The sequence below is a fragment of the Eschrichtius robustus genome, chromosome 8, assembly GCF_028021215.1.
Source record: "Eschrichtius robustus isolate mEscRob2 chromosome 8, mEscRob2.pri, whole genome shotgun sequence".
Taxonomy (NCBI): Eukaryota; Metazoa; Chordata; class Mammalia; order Artiodactyla; family Eschrichtiidae; genus Eschrichtius; species Eschrichtius robustus.
Window position 1 is genome coordinate 110,205,633 of NC_090831.1, and position 22,948 is coordinate 110,228,580.

Genomic DNA, 22,948 nt, shown 5'->3' on the forward strand with positions numbered 1-22,948 from the left:
AAACTAGACACAAACTGAGCCCTACAAAGGCCAAGCCACCATGATGTTAAGTGTCACAAGTGTGATGATCCCAGACCATACTAACCTAAAACAGAAGGGCGTTTTACATTCCACAACATTTCAGAGCCTCTGAAATACCTAACTCTGTGTGTGGGTGTGTGTTCTACAAATCACCTTTGCAAAGTAGTTGTAGGTCATTAAATGATCTCAATGAATCCATAAAAGAGGAAGCTTATTCGAAGAAAATATTGCTATAAATGCTTTATGTGGAGGGGGGGAGAGGTGGGGAAATGAGGAATAGTGCAATTTAGACATTTCTAGTCTATTGCTTTTATTTCTGAAGGCACTGGACAAAGCTCTATTAGTTATAGAAAAAAAATTTCAGTTTTTTGAAAAATCACCTTTGCAATTTTAGAAAAAAAATTTAGAAAATTTTAGAAGAAAGTTTCGCTTTCTTTCAATACCTAATACATCTAACTATGCTTGACTCTTGGCTGAAGAGAGATTGCGAGGGGCACAAATTGACCAAAAAGAAATTTTCCTTTCTTAATTCTTACAGTTACTTTCATTTATCCTTACAAATAGACCTGTACAAATTCTCAAATAGTTAGTTCTAAAGGAATAGCTGAAAACAAAACGAAAAGAAAGGTCTGTGTGTGACTGTTTATGAAACAGAATTTTGTATCTTTAAGAAGTCTGACAGTAGGGCCCAGAACAAATTATCATTACCTATCAGCAACTCAGTGGTACAATCTAATAAACCTCAGTTTTCTCAGCCCCAAAATCTGAAGGTTGAGCTTTACAGTCTAAGGTCCCTTGCAGTTAAAAGTTTTACAAACATCATATATTAAATATATTACTCTCCATTCCAAAATTTCTTGAGAAATGTAGAGTCAGGGGATAAATGAAACGAAGGAGTATTATCTCCAAATTTTCTAATTTTCACTCAATGAGCGCTTATATTTCTAGTCTCACCCTTAGAGTTTCCAACTACTTGATTAAAAACTGTACACCTGTATAACTGATTCACTTTATTATAAAGCAGAAACTAACACACCATTGTAAAGCAATTATACTCCAATAAAGATGTTAAAAAAAACAAAACAAAACTGTACACCAGGTAGAAGTAAATGGTATTCACAAATTCATTCAGTATGTAATTATTGGTGACAGGCACTATTCTGATTACTGAGAATAAAATGGTGAGCAAAAGAGACACCTACCCTCATGAAGCTTCAACTCTGACAAATTCATTATTTTTAAAAAGTGAGGTTGCCATGAAACTATATGGGTAGGAGCTGATATCTAAACTGAAATCTAAGAAACATAAAATGGGCAACATCAGGAAGGAAAAACTGTCTTAGAGGAAACATCAGTCAGTTCCAGAGGCACTGGGCACTTACTTTCTGTAGTTAAACTTCTGTACTGCCTTTTCAGATACCAAAGCCTGGGTAACCTAGACACTGAGAGCTCTCTTCACACACACACACACACACACACACACACACACACACACACACACACACACACACACACACACACATTAGTGCGAGGCTTTGGAAGGGTCCCTGAAGCTTAAAATCACCTTTGCAATTTTAGAAACAAAAATTTAGAAAATTTTAGAAGAAAGTTCCGCTTTCTTTCAAATTATTCTGGAGGGCAGAGTTTCAGAAAAAATGGTATAACTAATAGAGCTTTGTCCAGTGCCTTCAGAAATAAAAGCAATAGACTAGAAATGTCTAAATTGCACTATTCCTCATTTCCCCACCTCTCCCCCCCTCCACATAAAGCATTTATAGCAATATTTTCTTCGAATAAGCTTCCTCTTTTATAGATTGAGATCATTTAACGACCTACAACTACTTTGCAAAGAAAATGTGCTTGTATTCTCAGAAGCTCCCAATTCTTTTCAGAGCTTCCTCTCAGTTCCCTTGCTTTTATATTCCATCAGGCTTTTCCATTCAATGGCCATCTATGAAAGATAGTGGCTGTGTGATCAACCAATTTTTCTCTTATTTTGAGCCCAATGTGATGACTCTCTTTTCTGGGCCTCTCTTGAGTGCTACCGGCCTCCTTGAGTGTAGATCCAAAGCCAAGTTGTTTTGCAAACACTCCCCAAGGGAAAGAAGGGTGAAGCCCTCTTTGACAATGGAACCTCTACTTTTAAGGTCCGTGTGACGTGTAAAGAAAAAAAAAAACGGTATGAGATAAAGTAAGTCTTTCATTATTGGGTTTCCAAAGATTTAAGAATTATCTCAAAATAAAACTAAACATACCAAGTATCTTGGAGAATACATTCTCTTTTTTATTTACTGGCATTTCCCACTTATTATTTCAGATCTGCTGGTCTAATATTATTCTACATTAAGCCCCTGATTTAAGTTTCATTTAAATTTCCTTCTTTTAAATACATATCTCTCCTCATTTAAATTCTCTAGAGTTTTAAGCACAGAAGTAGGAGTTTAGTGTAAACTTTTCTTATTTGCATTAAGTAATTGGATAGCTTGCCTAAGCTTAATGAAACAAATACCAGTCAGCTCTGCCCTTATACCTCAAGCCCTAGCAACCTAGCTCTTGTTCTCAGTGTATTCTCAATCAGGTAAGAGATTTAAGATACACCAGCAAAATGAATTTCTAAAAACCAGCCAAATCTCCCATAATGAATATTATATTACAACATGTCCTTTAAATGGAAATAATAATAATAATAAATTACTCAAATATATTCAGTTCTCATAGATATCTGGTAATATTAATAATACCAATATTATTTTATTGAAAGAACCTAAAGCTTTTAAGAAAATGGGAAGGGTATTTTAAAGATAACTTTAGCTAGGCATTTTTTACGTATTCAACTTTGTTGTCCTCGAGGAAGGAGGCATTACTATCTTCCTTTAACATGAGAAAAACTGAGATGTGGAAAAGCACACAGGAGACATGAAACGACCTGATCTGGTTTCCAAAGCCATGATTCTTAAACCTCCTGAACAGTAACACCACCACCACCCCAGCGGGAATCAGTTTCCATTACATTACTCACCTTTGTGGTCATATAAGGACAGTTTTTAAAAATCATATTACTCATAATTATTTTAAAAGAAGCTCACTTTTTATTTGTTTTCATTATGTCAAGTCAGAGTTTGCCAGAGTCAAATCAGCCCTTTCCCAAAGTGGTTTGGCTTTCAATGGCCCTAAATGTTTCTCTGAACCTGGCCATTCACAAACACTCAGATTTATCTTCATGTAGGCTGACACATAGGTAATGCTATACAATTCTAGCTTAGAAAATTACTTTATAATTTAATATATAAGGCCATTATATTACTGAGGGAAAGTTGATAAGAACCTCAGATAATGGGTGAGAATAAATGGGAAACTGAGATTGCTCTAGATAAAGTGATTTGAGGAAATGATTTATCTAAAATTGAACTATGACCATGACACACAGACAATATCTGCATAGTATTGCAATGTACTTGACTCAGACTGTTTCAAACACTGGAAGAGAAAAATGAGCGACTACAACCTCAAAGGTCATTTTTAACGCTAATGATGAATTTTATTTTAATGCATCATACTTTGGGACAAGGACATGCTGAACCAGCATTCAAAATACTGTTTACTACTCATATTTTAAACGGAAAAGCTGAGCCAGTAATCCAACAAACTAATTATTATACTATTAAAAATAATGACAGAACAAGTACACAGCTTTCTATCAATAAGACTTTACCAAAATAAAAGTACAAGGCAAGCTTAATAAAATTTCTCAGCTCAAATTATTTCAAATCCTGGAAGGAAATGTACATGCACTGAGATCCCAAAATAAACACATAAAAATGAATGTACATTAATATAACCATATTACATTCACATATAATATGTATCTATATGTAACATCTATATAAGTATATAGAGATGTAATATCTATATGTATAACAGATAAAGAGTTATCATTTATTCATGCTTACTTTGTACCAGGTACAGTTCTAAGCACTCGACAGGTGTAATTCATTTAATCCTCACAAAAACCCTATCAAATTACTGTATTTCAGATGAGGAAGCTGAGGCACAGAGAAGTTAGGTAAAGCTAAGGCTTACAGAACTTGTAAGTAATTTGCCCGAGGTCACAAAGCCAGTGAGAGGTGTAGCCCTGCAGGCTGACTTTGGAGCCTGCATTCTTACAGAAGATACACCCATGAACAAACACACACAAACACATAATATATATATACTACTATAATGTAAGCCAGGGGGGTAAGAACTTTGTCTTATGCACCACTGTAACCCAGACACTAAATAGTGCCTGGCTCTTGGCAGGCATTCAACAAATATTTTTGAAAGAAATGAATAGAGTTTAATATGATGGAACACAGGTACCCTTTATATAATGGTAATTTAGAAAGAAATGGCACTGTCTTGGAACGCTGAATGACTGAAATCTAGCAAACCTACAGTAAATCAGTATTATTTGACCAGCATTAAGACCTGGTTCTGAATACAATCAAGAGGACATTTATTTTGGTCATCTATGTTTCTACATAAATATCATTTAAAATGTCATTCAGAATTTAACAATCAATGTTTCCTTCCTTTCCACAAGAACACTTTTAAAAAGTGATTAAAGCACACTAAAATTTACTCACGATCTGGGGGCATTTTCCTGCATGGCTTCAAAATGATGCCTAAGGGAAAAAAACTCAGCCCATAACCGGAAGCCTACAACTATTATGAGGGATTACCCATAGCTATAATCTTAAATGGTTCTCATCTCCCCCTTCCAGACAATCACCTCTCCTTTACACATTGCATATTACTTTGTACCTCGAGTCCCTATTTCAAGTCTCACTTGAGAACAAGTTCTACCTGTCCTGGATTTTCTCGGACCATTTTCTTATCAAATACATTCTCTTACTGCACTGAAAAAATAGATCTATATTTGAAAAGAATTCTGGTTTTAGTTCACAAGTTAACGTCACCATATCCATGGCCCACACACCCCCCTCCCTCAGGAATGCACAATTAAACTCCCCAGGAGGAAGTTACGTGACACCCCAAAGCACCCTTGTCTTGCATCTAACTAGAAGGACCTACGGCCTCTTTTTTATCTGTCTTAAACTGAATATTTAGAGGCATCCTAAACTACAATAATCATCTTTTTATCTTAAAGTATACATCAATTGTCAAAACATTCAAAATACAACTGAACAATGGTGGGAGCAGGGAGGCAGAGACACACACCACTGAACTGTGCCATATCAGCAGGGCTTGAAAATAAACTGTTTTATAGAAGTAGTGGAAGGAAATGCCCATGCATGACCTGTTACTACTGAAGACTTGTTTTGAAAATATCTACACCCTTCTCCCTTGCGAACACACACTGGATGGGTGCTGCAGCTGTTTATTTACTGAGGTGCTCGAGAAGGACCACAGAGTCCTCGGAGGAAAAACGAACCAGAGGTCAAATATCTCTGGGGCAAATCCCTTTCATCAGCCCAGCGGGGCAAGACAGCAACCTAAGCACTGGCCTCACCCCACGGGCCTGAGCCAGGGACAGATGACAACATGAGATGGCTGCCTCCTGAAGACAGGAAATCAGGACAACATTCCCTGGTTCAGGGCCCTGGTCTCTGAAGAAATGACAGCATCCTAGTATCCTAACATATGCAAAAGATACATCAAGCCTTTTACAGTGTTTTGCACTTATGTTTCTTTTTGTTAAAAGACACATTTTTGCCAGGACACATATTTTGAAACTGTCCTTGTTCAGTTGGTAAGTCTTGGCAAACTTTTGGCCAGAGAGGGAGAAGATATTACCATTCTCCTTTCTAAGATTTGTAGGGCAAAGAACCAATACTTTTCTTCTTTTCTATTTCAAAGGACTTTCAAGCTTGAACCAAAATGCAACCTCTCACCCTCCACCTGCATTACGCCTCTCAAACATACACAGATACACACACCACCTAATTCACTCCAATGCTTTTTATGGTAGATGCTTAAATGTTAAAGCTTAGCGGACTCCTCCATCAATCCTAAACATTTTTAAAGAAAGAATAATTACACAAAGTCCTTTATTATTTTTTAAATCAAGCAGTCTTTGAATTTTTAATCATTTTTGATTCCCATATTGAGCTGCTAATTTGACTGATGCATAAAGGTTAACGACTGCTGTCTTTATAAACTTCGGTTGTTATCATTACATAATTGTGCTTTTTTATTCTGTTTAGCGCTTACAACCTTCATTTGTACCTTTTCTCATATTTTTGTTTGGTACAGCTTTGCCAATCCATTAATTTTTTAACTTTTATTAAGATTAAAACAAATTATTTTAAGTGTATGCCACATAAATAATACATAGCTCTTGCTGTGTGTGTGCGTGTGTGTGTGTGCGTGTGTGTGTGTGTGTTAATATAATCTGGCAGCCTTGATCTTTAAATGGGTAATTATGGCCAGGCACAATTATTAACAGTAAGAAACTGACACACCTTACTTTATTTCTTTCCTTTTATATTACGTTTACTATTAATCTTACTTTGCTGTTATTTCTTTTTACCCTTTCCTTATTTTCCCAGTTATATCAAGTTACTACACATTCTCTTCCCCTCTCAAAAAGATCTTTGGTATTTTTCTATGAGATTTGTGGTCATCCTCTTCCTGAACATTCACAAACGCTTTTTTCCCTACTATTGTTTAAAAACAAAATTCCTACTATTTTCTCAACCACCACCCTCTGCAAACTCAGTAAGATGAAATCATTTGAATACTTTGACTGCCCACCCCCAACTCTTAGCTAAGAGTTCAGTGCTTTTAAATTCATACAATTCCTAGTTTTCTCATTAAGAATTACTCTTCATTTTCAAGAATCCTTATTAGCAGCTTTATTAGATGTTCCCCGTCTATCATCCATGTATATAGTGCAAAGGTTGATTCTCGTGGGTGCTGCTTCTCCTCTCCAACTTTCCCTATTTAAGATCTGTTATAATTAATTTGTAATTTGGTTCGAATTCTTTAAGAATCTTCCTAAGATGGACCAGCGTGTCAGATACTTAGCTGTGACTCGGCTTCACACCCCTCTTTATCGTCTGCTTTGTGAAGTGGCAGCGGGAGTCTCTAAACCCCATTTCTGGTTTGCAGCTGGGTTCCTGTTAGGCTCTGTCAATAGAGGGCGCCAGAGGGAGACCGCAGGCTGGAGGAGGGAAAAGGAACTCTCCAGTTTGCAGTCTACGCCTTGCAGCATTGCTCAGGACTCACTGCTTCAGGCTAGCAGCAGCACTTGTTCCTACAGCAGCAGTCCAATCCAGTTTGCAGTCTGCTCAAACTTGCAACCTAACTGCACCTCACTCTGTGGAAACACCAGCCCTGCCTCCCGGTAGGCGCCTCAAAAATCTGAGTCCAAGACCCACTGGCCTCCCCTCCTCTGGACTACAGTTCCACAGAGCCCTCCTCCAAGCATCAGTGTTTTCAATCCTGCTGCTTCCTGCCAGTGCTACCTCTGGGGTAGCTTAGAGCTGCACTGGCCAATACAGTCAACATTAGCCACACGTGGCTGTCAAGCCCATGAAATTTGATTTGTCCAAACTGAGATGTGCTGTTAGTATAAAATACATACTGGATTTATAATATTGAGCATGAAAATAAGAATGTAGTCGGTCTAATATATTTTATAGTGATTATACGTTAAAATATAATATTTTGAATATACTGGGGAAAATAAAATCTTAGAATTTTTTTTTTGATGTGGCTACTAGAAAAATTTTAATTACATAGATGGCTCACATTACATCTCTACTGAACAGCCCTGCCTTTGAGTTGTTTTGTTGTTGTTTTGCATTAACAATTCTTGCATTAAATTCTCTCTGTATAAATAACTGACGAGTTTTGTCTCCTTAGTGGATTCTGGCTGCTGTTTACATTAATAAATTCTCCAAATCCTTGCGTATCTGTTGAGTCTCTCTTTCACCCTGACAGGCACATGAGAGCTCAACACAGAATTTGGGGGTTTCAGTCCTTTCTCAGGAATCCCTAGATGTCACTCTGCCTTCTAGCTTCCAGTTTGGCAAAGAAAAGCCTAAACCCAGACTGACCCCCTTTTCCTTTATAAATCAGTGGTTCTTTCTGTCGGGAAGCTTGTAAGATTGTCTCTTCATCCTCAGAGTTCAGAAATTCTAGCAGTGTATGACCAGGTGTGCATCTTTTCTCATCAATCCCCCTGGAATAAAGAGAGGCCTCTCAATTTGCAGACTCCAGTCTTTCTTCAGCTCAGTGAAATGTTTTTATATCATTTAATTATCACAGCTCCTCTCTCTCTTCCCTTTATTTCCACCTAGAATTTAGTCTATTTCATCAAATATACAGGGTTATTTCACCCTCATCCTTCAATATGAAATCAAGATGCCTCTTAAAATCAATGTGTCTTACCACCAACAACCAAGTGGCAATAGTTGCCAGTGCCACAAACATCAAAAGCACCATTCAAATATTTCAACAGTCCTTGCTAGAAGCACCTTTTTTGAGTGTCCTTCTCCCTGGCTGCTGCTGCTTTTCATCTTCTACTCACCAGGGCTCAGGCCCGGCTGTCCGGTTATGTTAAGCAGAGGCGCCCGCTGAATGGTGGGAGATGAAGCAGTCTCCACCCTCTGGCCCAGTGGTATACCACCGGCTGAGACCTTTTCAGCCCCCTGTCAAGGGAACCAACAGAAAGTCTCTCTGTTCCCGTCTCCCACCCTCTACCCACCCAGACAACAGAGACAAATCAAAAGGTTCTCTCAGGAACATTCAAATAGACTGGGGCCAACTTGTGCTGTGCCGAAACTAACCTACTGGCTCTCACCCATCCATCAGATGCTCTACTAAGAAAAAGCACCTGCGAATTAGACTGAAATTGCAATGAGAGGACAATGGAGATGCTTTCAAGCTTCCAACTCCCTAGAATCCTTTCCACCTTTAAAATTTCTATTAAAGTGCTCACTTCGGCAGCACATATACTAACATTGGAACGATACAGAGAAGGTTAGCATGGCCCCTGCGCAAGATGACACGCAAATTCGTGAAGCGTTCCATATTTTTTCAGCTCGGTGCTTTGTGACCACCTAGAGGGGTGGGATAGGGAGGGTGGGAGGGAGGGAGACACAGGAGGGAAGAGATGTGGGGACATGTGTATATGTATAACTGATTCACTTTGTTATAAAGCAGAAACTAACACACCATTGTAAAGCAATTATACTCCAATAAAGATGTTTAAAAAAATTTCTAGTAAAGCTTTTTTTCCCCACATTAAAGGGTTACAGAAAGTCCTCTACATATAAACCTAAGTTGCAAACTTTCAAAGATGCAAACGTGTGTTCCATCAACGTCAGGCGTGAGTGAAACGGCAGCTTGCCCTCCGTCTCCTACTGCTGACGATCCTTCAGCTCTACCATCTCCCCCCGCCTCTCCCTCCTGCAGTCAGTAACTCCTCTTGCCTGTTCACTCGATGCCAGCCCCTGTATGCCAGCTGTTGTACTATACTACTGTACTTTTCAAGGTACTGTACTATAAGATTAAAAATATTTTATTTTCTGTTTGTTTTTTATGTATTACTTGTGTGAAAAGTATTATAAACCTATGACAGTACAGTACTATATAGCCGATTGTGTTAGTTGGGTACCTAGGCTAACTTTGTCAGACTTACGAACAAACTGGACTTACGAACGTGCTCTTGGAATGGAACTCCTTCGTATGTAGGGGACTTATTGTACTTACAGCATTTTAGGGCAGAGTTAAGAGATTAAAAGTGCTGGATGGGGCAATCTCGGGCACTGCACATCAATTCTTATGGAAACCGTTTCCCTATTTTCATCTCTTCACTCTAAGCTGCATTTTCCTAAAAAAGAAACCTTGTTCCTAAAAAGAAACATAGCCCCCCCACCCCATACTGCAAGGACCATGAAGTCTTTCTGGATACATACAGGGTGGAAACTACTAATACCAGAACACAGTCAAATAAGAGCAATTTTTACATGGGGACAGAACAACATGGTCCAGTTCTGCAGCTCACGGATCATCATCAGGCATAACTGAGGGACAGGTCTCGGGGAATCAACAGATAGAAGACACCCTGTATCGCAGAGCTCTGCCTTTAGTATCACACGGTAGTAAGTTCAAGATTAAACTCCACAGCAAGCACCTGTTCTATAATGCTGGTGAAATGCTCGGCCAACTGCTGTAAAGGCCAGTCTGGCTGAGAGAAGAGGGCACCCTCTTTGGAAAACTGAAGAGAAAATGAAGTTGTATGTGAAACCGAGGGACAACCCACCTCCAAGCAATTTTGCTCCCAAAACACTATTTGAAACCCACTCCAACAAAAGGATAAACAGTCAAATTCTGTATCACTGAGCACAGTCACAACTGTTATTATTAGCTAGTTAGACACAGGCTTGAGAAAAGAATCTCCGTCAGTCTCACTTCTGAATAAAGACGGCCCTGTATTTTTTACTTCAACCACTCTGTAACCTCAAAAGAAATATCAAGAGTGGAAGGGGCCTTCTCCATGAGGCCAGGCTCATCTTTCTGTTAAAGTCACCTTGGTCCGCAGAGGAAGCACAACAGGCAGCCTCGGCTCCCACCCCGCCCACCCCGCACTGCACTCTCCCCAGGTAAGAGCGATCCACGTTCGTGCCGCTCTGACACTACTCACCAGCTAAAAATCCATTCCTTGGCAGAGGTTTTATTTCCAGCGTTCCCTATGAAATCATGCTAAAGAAAAAACAAACTCTAGTAAAAACACATTGATCTGAAAGCCACACTAAGCAGTATACTGGATCTCACTTCATTTTGATTTTCACCTTAAACATAAAATGAGATGGCAGAAACACGTATCGAAAGAGCAAATGATGTGAAACTCGGTATGCTTCTACCTGCTGTCACTTTACGGTAACTCCTATTCATTCCCTTGATGTTTCCCATCTCTTACAAGTTAAATCACAGACATACTTTAAGGAGTAAGAATTACCATTCAGAACTCACATCAACGACAAAAATAAAACAAACGAATGGGGTTGCAAAACGAAAAAGCATTAAAAAGTACTTTTCAGGAATTTACTACGCACACCATAGTGTGAGGACAAGGAATCAGCCCAGGAGACAGAGCGGAACAGCGAGGCCTTGCTCTTGAGGAGTCTGCCGGAACACAGTTCCAGCTATTCCAACAAAAGCATTCAGGCCCATGCGGTCCTCTCATTCTCTATTCCACTTAATTTGTTATTTTTAGTAGTGAAGGCTTTAACATATAACTTATGCCATCCAAATGAAAAAATGCATAATATTCAACTAATTATAATATAACCATTTATGGAGTACCTGCTTACGCCAGGTATTTTATTTCATTTAATCCTCACAAAAATCCCACAGAGTAGTTGCTATTCACCTTTCAGAGCTGAAGAAACCAAAGCTGAGAGAAGTTAAACTGCTCAAAATCACGTAGGAAAATATGTGGTGGCATCTGTATTCTACACTTGCGACTCCAGAAACCATGTGCAAGTCACTATACTACATGGTCTTGATTGTGTGAACTAAAACGCTCAGCCAAAGCCCCCCAAAGTAAAATGTTCCATAGTCTGGTTCAAATATTAATACACACGTCTAGGTTTTCCTCCCTCCCTTAACAAAGCCCTTCCTTCTTCCATCCATTTATGCAGGACACAACTCAACTGGCCCTAATGCAGTTGCAAACACAAACACAGGTACTGATATCACATGGCAACGAGTGGCTGGCTGACAGGCGATCCAGAATGTGCTTCCACGCTTTTCTTTTTCCACTCACAGACTCCTGAGGTCGAGAAACACTGCTACAGTGCTATTCCAAAGGTACAAATCTGCGTATAAAATGACATTAAGTGAAGAAGGATAAACTAAAGATTACAGTCACACTGAGTATGACTACAAAACACTGTGTATAACATTGTACAAAAATTCAAAGAGGCTTGTGTTAGGTCTTTCTCCCTTTAGAGTTACTACAGCTGAGAAGGTAATAAATTACTGTTTAAGTTGCTTTGCAAAGGTACCAATGCCTATGCTGAGCCCCAAAGTTAGTAGTTACAGAGGTGGCGATCCTCCCAAACCCCTTCACTAATCCACAACGTAATTCTCAGTGAGGAGGAAAAGGAACTACGAAGTTGGAGTGAGGATGACGGAGTGAGGAGGACGTGCGCTCACCAGGCTTTTGAAATGGACCGTTTACTATGGGGCAGCCTTTCCAGAAAACCACGATGGCGTGGAAGCAGATCAAGAGAAAGGAATTGCAATATTAACTACAGCTAAGCACATCCTGGGTAAACTGCCTCCGCGTTACACCCATGTTTAACAACATAAGAACTTCGAAATGGCTAGGTAAACCACACCTACCTACACAAAGAAAACTATTTCCACAGTGTTAACAACCATTTCTAAATTTCAATTATATTACAGGCCTGAGGAACTGAGGCTTTTAAATTATGCAATATTAGTCACTGACACGGTGCTCCAATCCCACGCAGCACGAACCATGTTAGCTAAACCAACCAAATGAATAATTTAACTCCCAGCCAGCAGGAATTCACTATGCCACCTTCATTATTTACCTCACAACACCCATTCCTCTCATTTTTGAAATAACAGCTGTAGGTGTTGAAGATGAGCCCACCGGCTACTTACATAGATCCTGATCCACATATCATAGGAAAATTAATCCATCCTCTGTTCAAGGTAATCAAGGATGAAACGTCAACCTTTGCTCTTACTGGTCTTCCTCATTAAATTCTAAACCATCAAATGTCAATAATCACTAATGCATAATATAATCAATAAAGCCATACTTCAGCTAAAGCTCATATGCTATGTTATTTCCACTGCACACAATGTATCTCCTCGGCAATTGTGTATTTTCACACCTTTTGCTATCTGAATTTTCCTTCTTGCGCTAGAAAAGGGATTTCGTTTCTTTTTTTAAAAAGAAACAATTTTGGACACAAAAATGCTTCTATCATTTTCCTTCCTGGGAAGAATTTTATGGCTTCTCACTGTAACTAACAGGGTTGTGAAAAGCAGCAAGAAACCAGATGTGTTCATGGCAATCCAGAACAAATTTTGTCACGGAGACCAAGACTTGAACTCAATCACTCTTTTACACTCAGCCGAATATCAAAGGTTTCCCAGTTAATCCACAGTTCGCAGGAGGCCTATCTAGCTTCGATTTCGCAGAGATGATAGCCATCATGGAGATGTGAAAAACAGTCCCTGAATCAGATACTGCAGTTTCATAAGCAGCTAGAATTGTACTAACTCATATTCAACTCCCAGTTAAAATAATTTTGAGATAAATAAATACTGTCAAGGAAGAAAAATTTCAGGGATAACTATAAATTTCATTAAGATATATAGCAGATGCTACATGGAAGACGAATATTCATTCATTCCATCTGGCTTCTACTGCAATCCATTTTATCTTTACAGTGATTTGCAAATATCCCAACTTAAAATGCTTACGCTGTGCAAAAATTCAATGACAACATGTCTGTGGTGCAAACAGTTTGTCATTTTTTGCTTAGTTCAACATGACTAAGTTTGTTAATGTATTTTGACAGACTTGCATAACATCCTAAAATGTTTTGAACAATGAAGTTTAGTCCGCAATGCAATATTAATGAGTGAATAATGTTCTTGAATATAAGGTTTAATATTTAATGATTCAGAGTGCTGCCTGGATTTGATGAAGAAGAAGAATGTGGTTTGGAATCACTGCATTTATCAGGGGACCTGCGCAAAAGACTACAGACTCCAGGCAAACCTTTAACCTAAACTTTGAGCTGGGGTCTCAAGGTGTGAAATTGATGCTTCGCCAACTGAATTTCTAGTGCCTATCAGTATTCACAATATCACACCATTTATCAAGTGTCATTCACCAGAATTTTAAAATTACTAGGAACTCACATGTCTGTGTCAAGAAGTGAAAAAAAAAAAAAAGGAGAGTTAGTGTAAAAATAACATTGTGTGGTCTACATTCAAATACATTTAGGAATCAAATCTGCCAGCTGCATCAACATGTCAATTTGATTATTCAGTAGCAAGTTCAGATCAAATCATGACTTATCTCCATATCTTCTATAAAGAGAAGTTCCTGATCTAAAAAATTTCACAGAGAAATTGGTTCAATGTGTCCATCCAATCCAATGATAATCTGCACCCATTATAGGACTTGCCTCATTTGCAAACAATACTATGTCTTAAAAATAAGCATAAAAAGAGCAACAAGAGCAGGTTTTACTGAAATCAGTTAAGTAATACTCAAAACCACAGAGCTAGGAAGAAAGGACTGTAAAGCCCTCCTAACTGGAATGTTAACATTACTGTGGTTTTAAAACAGAACACCAGTCCAAGGATGAAAATAATGCCCAATTTCCAACATTCATCTGCATTTACAGTTCACAACAGCCATGTCAATAATCACTAAAAAATCTAGGTTAAGATTTGACTCTGCCACATACTGAATTTCTCAATATAACCTCTCTAAGCTGCTGGTTTTCTCATAGGAAGATGGGCATAGTAACACCCTATGTCACACGATTGTTATAGAATCAAATTAAATAATATTGGTAAGCAATAGGTCAAACAAAAAGCATTAATACCAATGTGAGTAAACAAAGAAAAACCTGGGTAACATTTACCGAGCACCTGCAATGCTCTTGGGAAGGGCCTGCACATAACACATCACTGACATGATCACCATGGTGGTTAGATCACAAAGAACAGGCAATGGCAATCTTTGTTGCCTCATTTAGTTCCTACAATAAAGGAGGAAAATAAGCACAAAGTAACAGAAGAATCTACACAAATGTACGGGTGAAATATTTTCTCACCTAAACTTCTATTTAATGTCATATTTTGATAGTTTACAAAGTATCTTCATTTGGAAAAAAGACAAAGTAACAGTGATACTCAATGCTCTATTAATCAATTTGATATAACATGTTTTAATCACTGATTAAAGTATTTATTGAGCATTTATTATGTGCTTGGCGTACAAAGCATTGTTTTAAAAATAAAATCAATGATTCCACCATCAACCACAGTAACATCCCTTCCTTTATATCATGACATTTAAATAATGCTATTAAGTTCACTCTATTCCATTTTTACCAGATCAGCAATTGTATCACCAATTATTTCAAAAAGAAATAAAACTGCTTTCAAACATATACTGTAGAAAACCTGAGAAGTTTGCCAATGATAGATAATAGTCTTAGTTCACTATAAGATCTTAATTACCACCACTGTCGGGGAGAGTCCCTTTTTTCTGTTAAACCATTTAAAAGAACTGATGCTACAAATTCAATGAAAACTAATTAATTTCTCCTAAGCACCGGTCCTGATGCTCCTGCAGGTAATGATGGCATCTCTTTAAGGGAACACAGATTCAGTAATTAGACTTTTCTCAAGTGTGAATAACTGAGACAAAAAGGCAGGTATTCACTTGGTATTTTTTTACACACCCCAATCCAAAAATATATATTAAGTTACATCAGTTTTTAAGATTATTGTCTAGTTTACAATGTACTTAAGGGCAGAACAGAATGCTTAGTAAAATGACAGGAAGAATACACAAGAAACTGTTAATGATGCTTACCACTGGGGAGCAAGATGGGGTACTGGGCTTATTTTTTTTCAGTGTTGTGATGTTGACATTTTTACGCAAATACATTACGTTTGAATAAAATATGTTAGAGCAGCACTGACTATTAGAAATATAATGCAAACTAAAAACATAGTTTTAAATTTTCTAAAAGACACATCAAAAAAAGTAAAAAAGAATCAAGTCAAATTAATTTTAACAATGTGTAATATTTTATTTAGCCCAATATATCCAAAATATTGTCATTGCCACATGTAATCAATACAAATTATTAAAGAGATATTTTATATTTTTTTCATATTGAGTTTTTGCAACCTGGTGGGTATTTTACACTTAGAGCAGATACCAATTTGGACCAACCACACTTCAAGTGCTTAACAGTACAGGGCTACAAAAAGTTTCAAAGGCATATCTAGGCATAAGTTAGGTATTTTTCTTCCTAAATTTCAAAGCAGTAAGGAGGTGCTCATTAAAAGCTTCTCTCTTATCAGTTCTCAGCTCATGGCATGCTACTCTCTCACTGTTGATTTCTTAGATCTTTATCCAACCCATACATGTTATTTACCGTCTTGGTACATAAATAAGAATTCATAAAATTACATATTTCATGTGCAATGTCACTGACTGTTTTCATTTCAGGGCTTTAACTACATGAGCAGAAGTGGCTACTGCTAATCACTTGGATCTCCTTTCAGAATATCTTTAAAAAGCCAAACACAATTACATCCCTTTCCCACATACATAACACTGCAATATTCCAGCAGTGGAGACCCATGGACTTTACAGAGGGTCTCCCAGCCCTTGAAAATGATTTTCTGAGCAAGCAAAAAAAAAAAAAAAAAAAAAGTGAAGGCACCAATACATAAGGACAGCCATCAATTTTAGAACTTATATTACCTAAAAGGAATATTTCTCAAATTAAAAGCTATGTTAACTTTTTAAAATCACTCGTTACTCTAAAAAGAAAAAAAAAGTTCTCATTTCTCCCATTTAGCACTTTAGGAACTAGACCTGGGCACACCCTTGGAAAAAGGCAAACAATGGCTCATGCAAAAGAGAACAAGTTCATCTAGCTTCCGTTAGCTTATTTTTCCTGTATTTTCACCAATATAAAGATTTTCTATACTCCTTAGAAAGGATAAAGGCAAGAACAAATGAGAAAGGGCATTTGAAGAAAACACAATATAACTAGAGAATAACTAATTCTCTGAAATGGATGGATGGATGGATGGATGGATAAGACAAACAAATTTATGGAGCATTTACTATGATTCTGTGTGAGTCACTGAGCTAACAACTTTACATGGAATATCCCATTTAATCCGCAAAATAACCCTGAAGATAACCCAAGGTGGGTGTTATTACTGTCCTCCATCTAACAGATGAGTAAACTGACCCTTGAAGAAGTTAAGTAATTACTAATGTGGTCTCCAAGCTAGTAACCCTTAAAGCTGGAATTCAAACCCAAGCAGTCTGACCTTTGAGACCTCACTCTTAACCATCATACTCTACTGCTCTTCAGTTCAAGAGAGAAAGGAGTTCTCTGTAAGAAGAAGCATTTTGTATTGAAAGTTGAATGTGTGCCAGGCACTCTATACACGTTATCTTATTTAATCTTCATTTAAAAACAAGCTCATCAGGTAAGTATTCCTATTAACCCAATTTCATAACTAAGGAGACTGAGGTGTAGAAGGGTGAGTTACCTATTCAGGATCACAGATCATTAAGAGGCAAAGCCAGCATTCGGATCAGATCTCTACTCCAAAGACAATGTTTGGTCCTTATTTTTTTCCCCTCATAATTTAGGTGGGTTTGTAATTAGTATAATGGTAGAAATCCATGATGATTAGGCTTTCCTGCTACTAGAATAATTTTATTTGTTGTACCTAACAATTCACAAAAAGCATGCTTTATACAGAGATAACCTGGATGAAGGTAAGCACTACCAAAGAAAGACCACTCATATAAGACTACTAGAGGCTACAACACTAATTTCTAAATCATTTTTAGCTTACTTTAATAGAATTAACTCAGAATGGGAGTACTATTTAAATAGGGACACATTTACAAATTTTTTCTTTTCAACTATCTACAGAACCCTCATTAAAACTGCTTTTCCATTTAATGTCACATAATAATGATGCCTCTGGAACTCTTTATATACAATACACTCACACTGGCAGTAAATGTTGCAATGATATTACCTTACCATTCATTTAAATAGTGATTGCACAAGAATGAAAATGAAAATGAGTGACATTGTTAAAAGTTTCATTATGGTTTCCAAGATAAAATGACTAAGTCACTGAAAAATAAAACACATATTTGAATTTCTAGGAGTTGCAGTATGTTCATATGCCTGGGAATGGGGTGAAAAAAGAAGTAAGCAATGAGATCAATTCAGATAGTTTTTGAAAAAATCAATTCTAAAAGCATTAAGGATCTATGTATTAAAATTAATCAAGATAATCCTCAGAAAGCAGATTCTCAAGTAAGATAAATCTTCATAGACAATATACAACATGATTTGCAGAAGACTGTTAGAACCTGAAACTCCCATTATTGCCAATTCTTAAAAATTCCTTTAAGATGCACGTTTACAGGGCTAAAGGAGTACAGAATTGGCAAACATGCTCCTAAAATAGCCAGAGACCTGTTTGCTTTTAAAGAAAAATGGGCTTCAAATGGTAAATTAACCTCTCTGAGTTTGGGTCATTCCAATGGGAAGACAAAATAAAGCATTATTTTTTAAAAGCAAAGTTAAGAATAACAAATACCACCACAGAGGTGTTTTTTTTTTTTAAACTGTGTGAGATATATAAAACTAGTTAAGTAACTCACACAGCTCAAGAATTTAACAATTGAGGGAATGATCATTTTGTCACTGTCCTGTATATATGACAGTGAAGAGGTACCACGTGGCTGTAAAGACCAATTTCACTTCCTTCCTTACCATGAGAAGGCACTATAATCTGAAGTTCCTTGTCACGTTCAAATGTAGATAGTCTTCTGTTTTATACTTGCGGAGGCTCAGTGCTTCAACTCAAGATCTTGCCCACAGTAATCTGCCACCTTTAAGTGGCTACTCTTTGGCCCATTTGTTTTACTATTACAAACGTACCTACTTAGCTAAAAATAGATGAATAGGGACATATGACATCATTTTTACAAATCAATTAAATCCTAGCCTTAACCCTTTTGATACTTCAAGCCACAATCACTGAAGAATCCTGATGAAAATAACTTCCATCAGAAAATCAACACTTAGAATTTTGGACCTAGAAGATACTTTAAAGATTTAATAGGAGAATTCATTTACTGCTGAGGAAAAACTATAAAACAACACCATACCCATCAATTTACATAGATACATCTATCAATCAGTCAATTCATCTGTTATGGATTGAATTGTGTCCCTCCCAAAATTAATATGTTGAAGCCCTAACCCCTATTACCTTAGAAGGTACCCTAGTACCTTAGAAGGTTATTGACAATAATCCAAAATGATCTGACAAGTATTTATTAGGTGTCTAAACTCTCATGGCACTCACTCAGTAACAAAAAGACTACACACTCCATCCGACTAACCACTGCTAAAACTAATGAAAATACTAGCTAAATAAACAGACATAATAAGGCATGGTCACCTGGGCATAATGCAACTCAGCACTGGTTTTATTACTATACCCCCAAAATTTGCAACAATGAGACAAAAGCAGAGACTCATATTGGTAGTGAGTTACCTAGCACAATTTCTTGAAGGTAATTTGGCAACAATAATATTCTGTATAACCTTTGACCTAGTAATTTCACTTATAAAAATTTACCCTAAGGAAGTAATACTGGGTATGTGTAAATTTAATAACAAGGATATTCAAAGCAGTGTGTTCATAATAGTGACACATTTTGAACCATTTATTTGGAAGTCTCAAGGTCTTATATAAAAGTGAACTACCATGAAATTACCTATTGACAAAACATGTCCATGATACAGCTTAATGATAAAAATAAAGCAGCTCAGAAAAATAGGGACAATATGACACCACTTCTGTTATTTTCCCCCTTCATATGTATGCCTGTGTACCAAAATATTTACAACAAGTCTGTGTGAATTAGTAGGATTATGGCCATTTTCCTCTTCTTTATTTTGTTTAGCTGCATATCTCTAATTTTCTATACAGTGTATGCTATCTTTGTAATTAGAAGAAACACTTCTTGTTACAATACTATCATGTGCCTTGTGATTTCTGCTTTTATCCATAGATATTCTTAGTTACTAAGAAAATACTATGGATGAGGTTATGTTAGAACACAGAAAAGCAGGCCAGGCTGCAATAAAAAATCAACTATGGGACAAGGAAAGAGAAAAAAGCAGAAACGTTCTAGAAGTAGTCAGGGCAGGGTCAGTGCTCAGAAACAATTCCCCTTATGGAGTGTCTGAGAGCCACAAGAAGGTGGGTGTCCCACAGCTGCTAACTCCAGACCCCTGCAGCATTTAAAGACTCGAAGGTAGGGGAAACTTGTAACTCTCTGGACCTCCTTAGGGACCCCGAGCTGTACCTCTGTTGAGCCCTCTCTCTGCAATGCTACAATACGTATCTCCCAATCTTCTGATTCTTTTAGTTTCTTGATTAATTTATTTGCCCTTTCAAAATGTCCTCTAATTCATTACAGCCTTCCTGGAATTGCTGTCTGGCTTCTCAACATGTGATATCAGATGTCCCATAAACAACAGGACTATCATATTAAAGCCGTGAATTAGATCCAAGCATCCTATTTCTCCCCAAGCCTATTAACGTGATGTTCTACAGGCAGAATCTCACTTAATTTGGCATTTACAGGATAACCTTTCCAGGTGTATCTTTCAAATCCTTCCTGCTGTTCTGGATACCTCTTAATATCTGTATGTTGAGGAAAATCATCTGAATGAGGTAAGAAAATTAATCCTGTTTTTTTCCTAATGGAAGAAAACTGGAGGAGATCAGCACACAGTGCCATCAATTCATGACTGCACAAAACTCTTAAGAGGACTGCCTTCCTAAGGGAAGTACAAACGGCCCCTCGCTGTGAAAAGCAATGAATATTTCTGTCTTTGAAATGACCAGATTGGGTGGTCAGAAGGGTCAGGTACAGAGATTGCCTTTTCTTCCACATTTTGCATTAGTTATACAGTAAAAGACAACTGTCTTCAGGCACAGAACTGTCACCAAACGTTCCCAGACACGGCAGTTTAGACTACTGATGGTTTGCAGGATTAGGAAAAAAATAAAAAAATAAAAATGAAGACTCTTCTGTCTTCTACACACGTGCAGAAAAGCAAGAAATTCTAATTCGGGGAGTGGAGGGGCAAGCCTTGTAACAGCAAGGCTAAGCATATTTTCAATAAAAGTAGATTTAAAAATCACTCTCCCACCTTTATAACATCTCTCAGTATCATACTGAGAAAGAATGATGTACGTTAAATACATAAAGATAACACTAGTCAGACATAAACAATGCCCAAGACAAATTTAAATGACCATCATAATAAAGAATCTGTTCTTTTCTTTTTGTATTCCCCCTAGGATTCTGTCAGTAAACTAGAATAAACATGTTATTAAAAGAGAATCAATAGAAGGCTTTAAAATATACACTACCACAAAAGGTCAAGCCCTGGGATCGATTTTAATATAACATTTTTGTGCAGCTTCCCAAAGGGTTCTTTTCTAATATTGTTCTTCATTTTTCTCTCACTTTGTTCCCTGACTGGTGAATGTGTTGTTCTTGTCTGCAAAAGGCTGTCTAAGGCTGAGTTTGCTGAGTGTGTCATTCCTATGAAAAGCTGCTAGAAAATGAAAAAAAAAAAAACCTCAAAAAACATTTAAAGGTAGTGGAGGATAGTTACAAGAGAGGATGAAGCACAAGGCAATGTTCAACTCACAGACGGTACAGGAACGCTGAAACTCAGAACAATCTGCCATCACAGGCCGCCCTGGGCTTTTGCCTCCCCTGGTACCTTGGGCGAGCACTGATTCCTGGCAGGCAGGAAGGCCAAAGAAAGCGGAATAAGCTCAGGTTTCAACTAAAACCTCTCACCACACCAGGTAACGGATGCAGATTTTCAATATACAAATCCATGTGACTCCTGGTTCCTCTTGAACTTAAAGGACCAAATGTTCAAAGGAAAAGTGGATGCCATCGACAGGATTCATGGGAACTAATCAGAGGTACAGGCTTCCTGACTTCTGTCCCAACTTTCAAGGCTCAAAGACAGATAAATCACATTCTGGTCCAGTCTCATATAAATATGAACGCATGGGCTTCCCTCGTGGCATAGTGGTTAAGAATCCGCCTGCCGATGCAGGGGACACGGGTTCGAGCCCTGGTCCGGGAAGATCCCACATGCCACGGAGCAACTAAGCCCATGCGCCACAACTACTGAGCCTGTGCTCTAGAGCCCGCGAGCCACAACGACTGAGCCCGTGTGCCACAACTACTGAAGCCTATGAGCCCAGAGCCTGTGTTGCGCAACAAGAGAAGCCACCGCAATGAGAAGCCCGTGCACCGTAACGAGGAGTAGCCCCCGCTCGCCGCAGCTGGAGAAAACCCGCGTGCAGCAACAAAGACCTGATGCAGCCAAAAATAACTAACTAACTAACTAACTAACTAACTAAATAAATAAATAAATAAATAAATAAATAAATATGAATGCAGGGACTTCCCTGGTGGTCCAGTGGGTAAGACTCCACACTCCCAATGCAGGGGGCCGGGGTTCAAACCCTGGTCAGGGAACTAGATCCTGCATGCCTCAACAAAGATCCTGCGTGCCACAACTAAGACCTGATGCAGCCAAAATAAATAAATATTTTTTATAAATAAATAAATATGAATGCATGACACAGTATATATTTTACATGTTCCTAGTTACAAATTCTATGTTTTTGGTTGCCAATAAAAACAGTCCAAAGCCCAGATTATATTCTCATAATGTCAGTTTTTTACTTTCAGACAACACTAAGCAACCATCTCAGGACAAGACAGAAAAATAGATTATTTCTGCCTAAGTCACCAGAAACCAGAGAAATTGTTGCCTCTGGAGTTAAAAATGCAGTCCCCCTATCAAAAAATGGACGCCAACCAAGCCTGCTAGCAGGGAAGATGTGAACTGCAGCTGCTCCCTAAGAACCAAGAAAACTTGAAGTGTTGGGAAAGAGGCGTGGGCTTGGAGTAAAAGAGAACTGGGCTTAAATCCTGAGGCTGGCTTTGGTCAGTAGCACAGCCTTGGGCCAGGGATTTAGCCTCTCCCAGTGGCATTCTGATTGTAAA

The 22,948-nt window shown here is 37.9% G+C and overlaps 1 protein-coding gene and 1 non-coding gene across 2 annotated transcripts in view; one reads left to right on the top strand and one right to left on the bottom strand.

The window, feature by feature from the left end:
* Window positions 1-22,948, bottom strand: part of CHCHD3 (coiled-coil-helix-coiled-coil-helix domain containing 3) — a 286,866-nt gene that overhangs the window by 182,459 nt on the left and 81,459 nt on the right. The window lies entirely within an intron of this gene.
* Window positions 8,961-9,066, top strand: LOC137768974 (U6 spliceosomal RNA). The gene has a single exon (XR_011074893.1). It is a non-coding gene; the product is annotated as a U6 spliceosomal RNA (small nuclear RNA).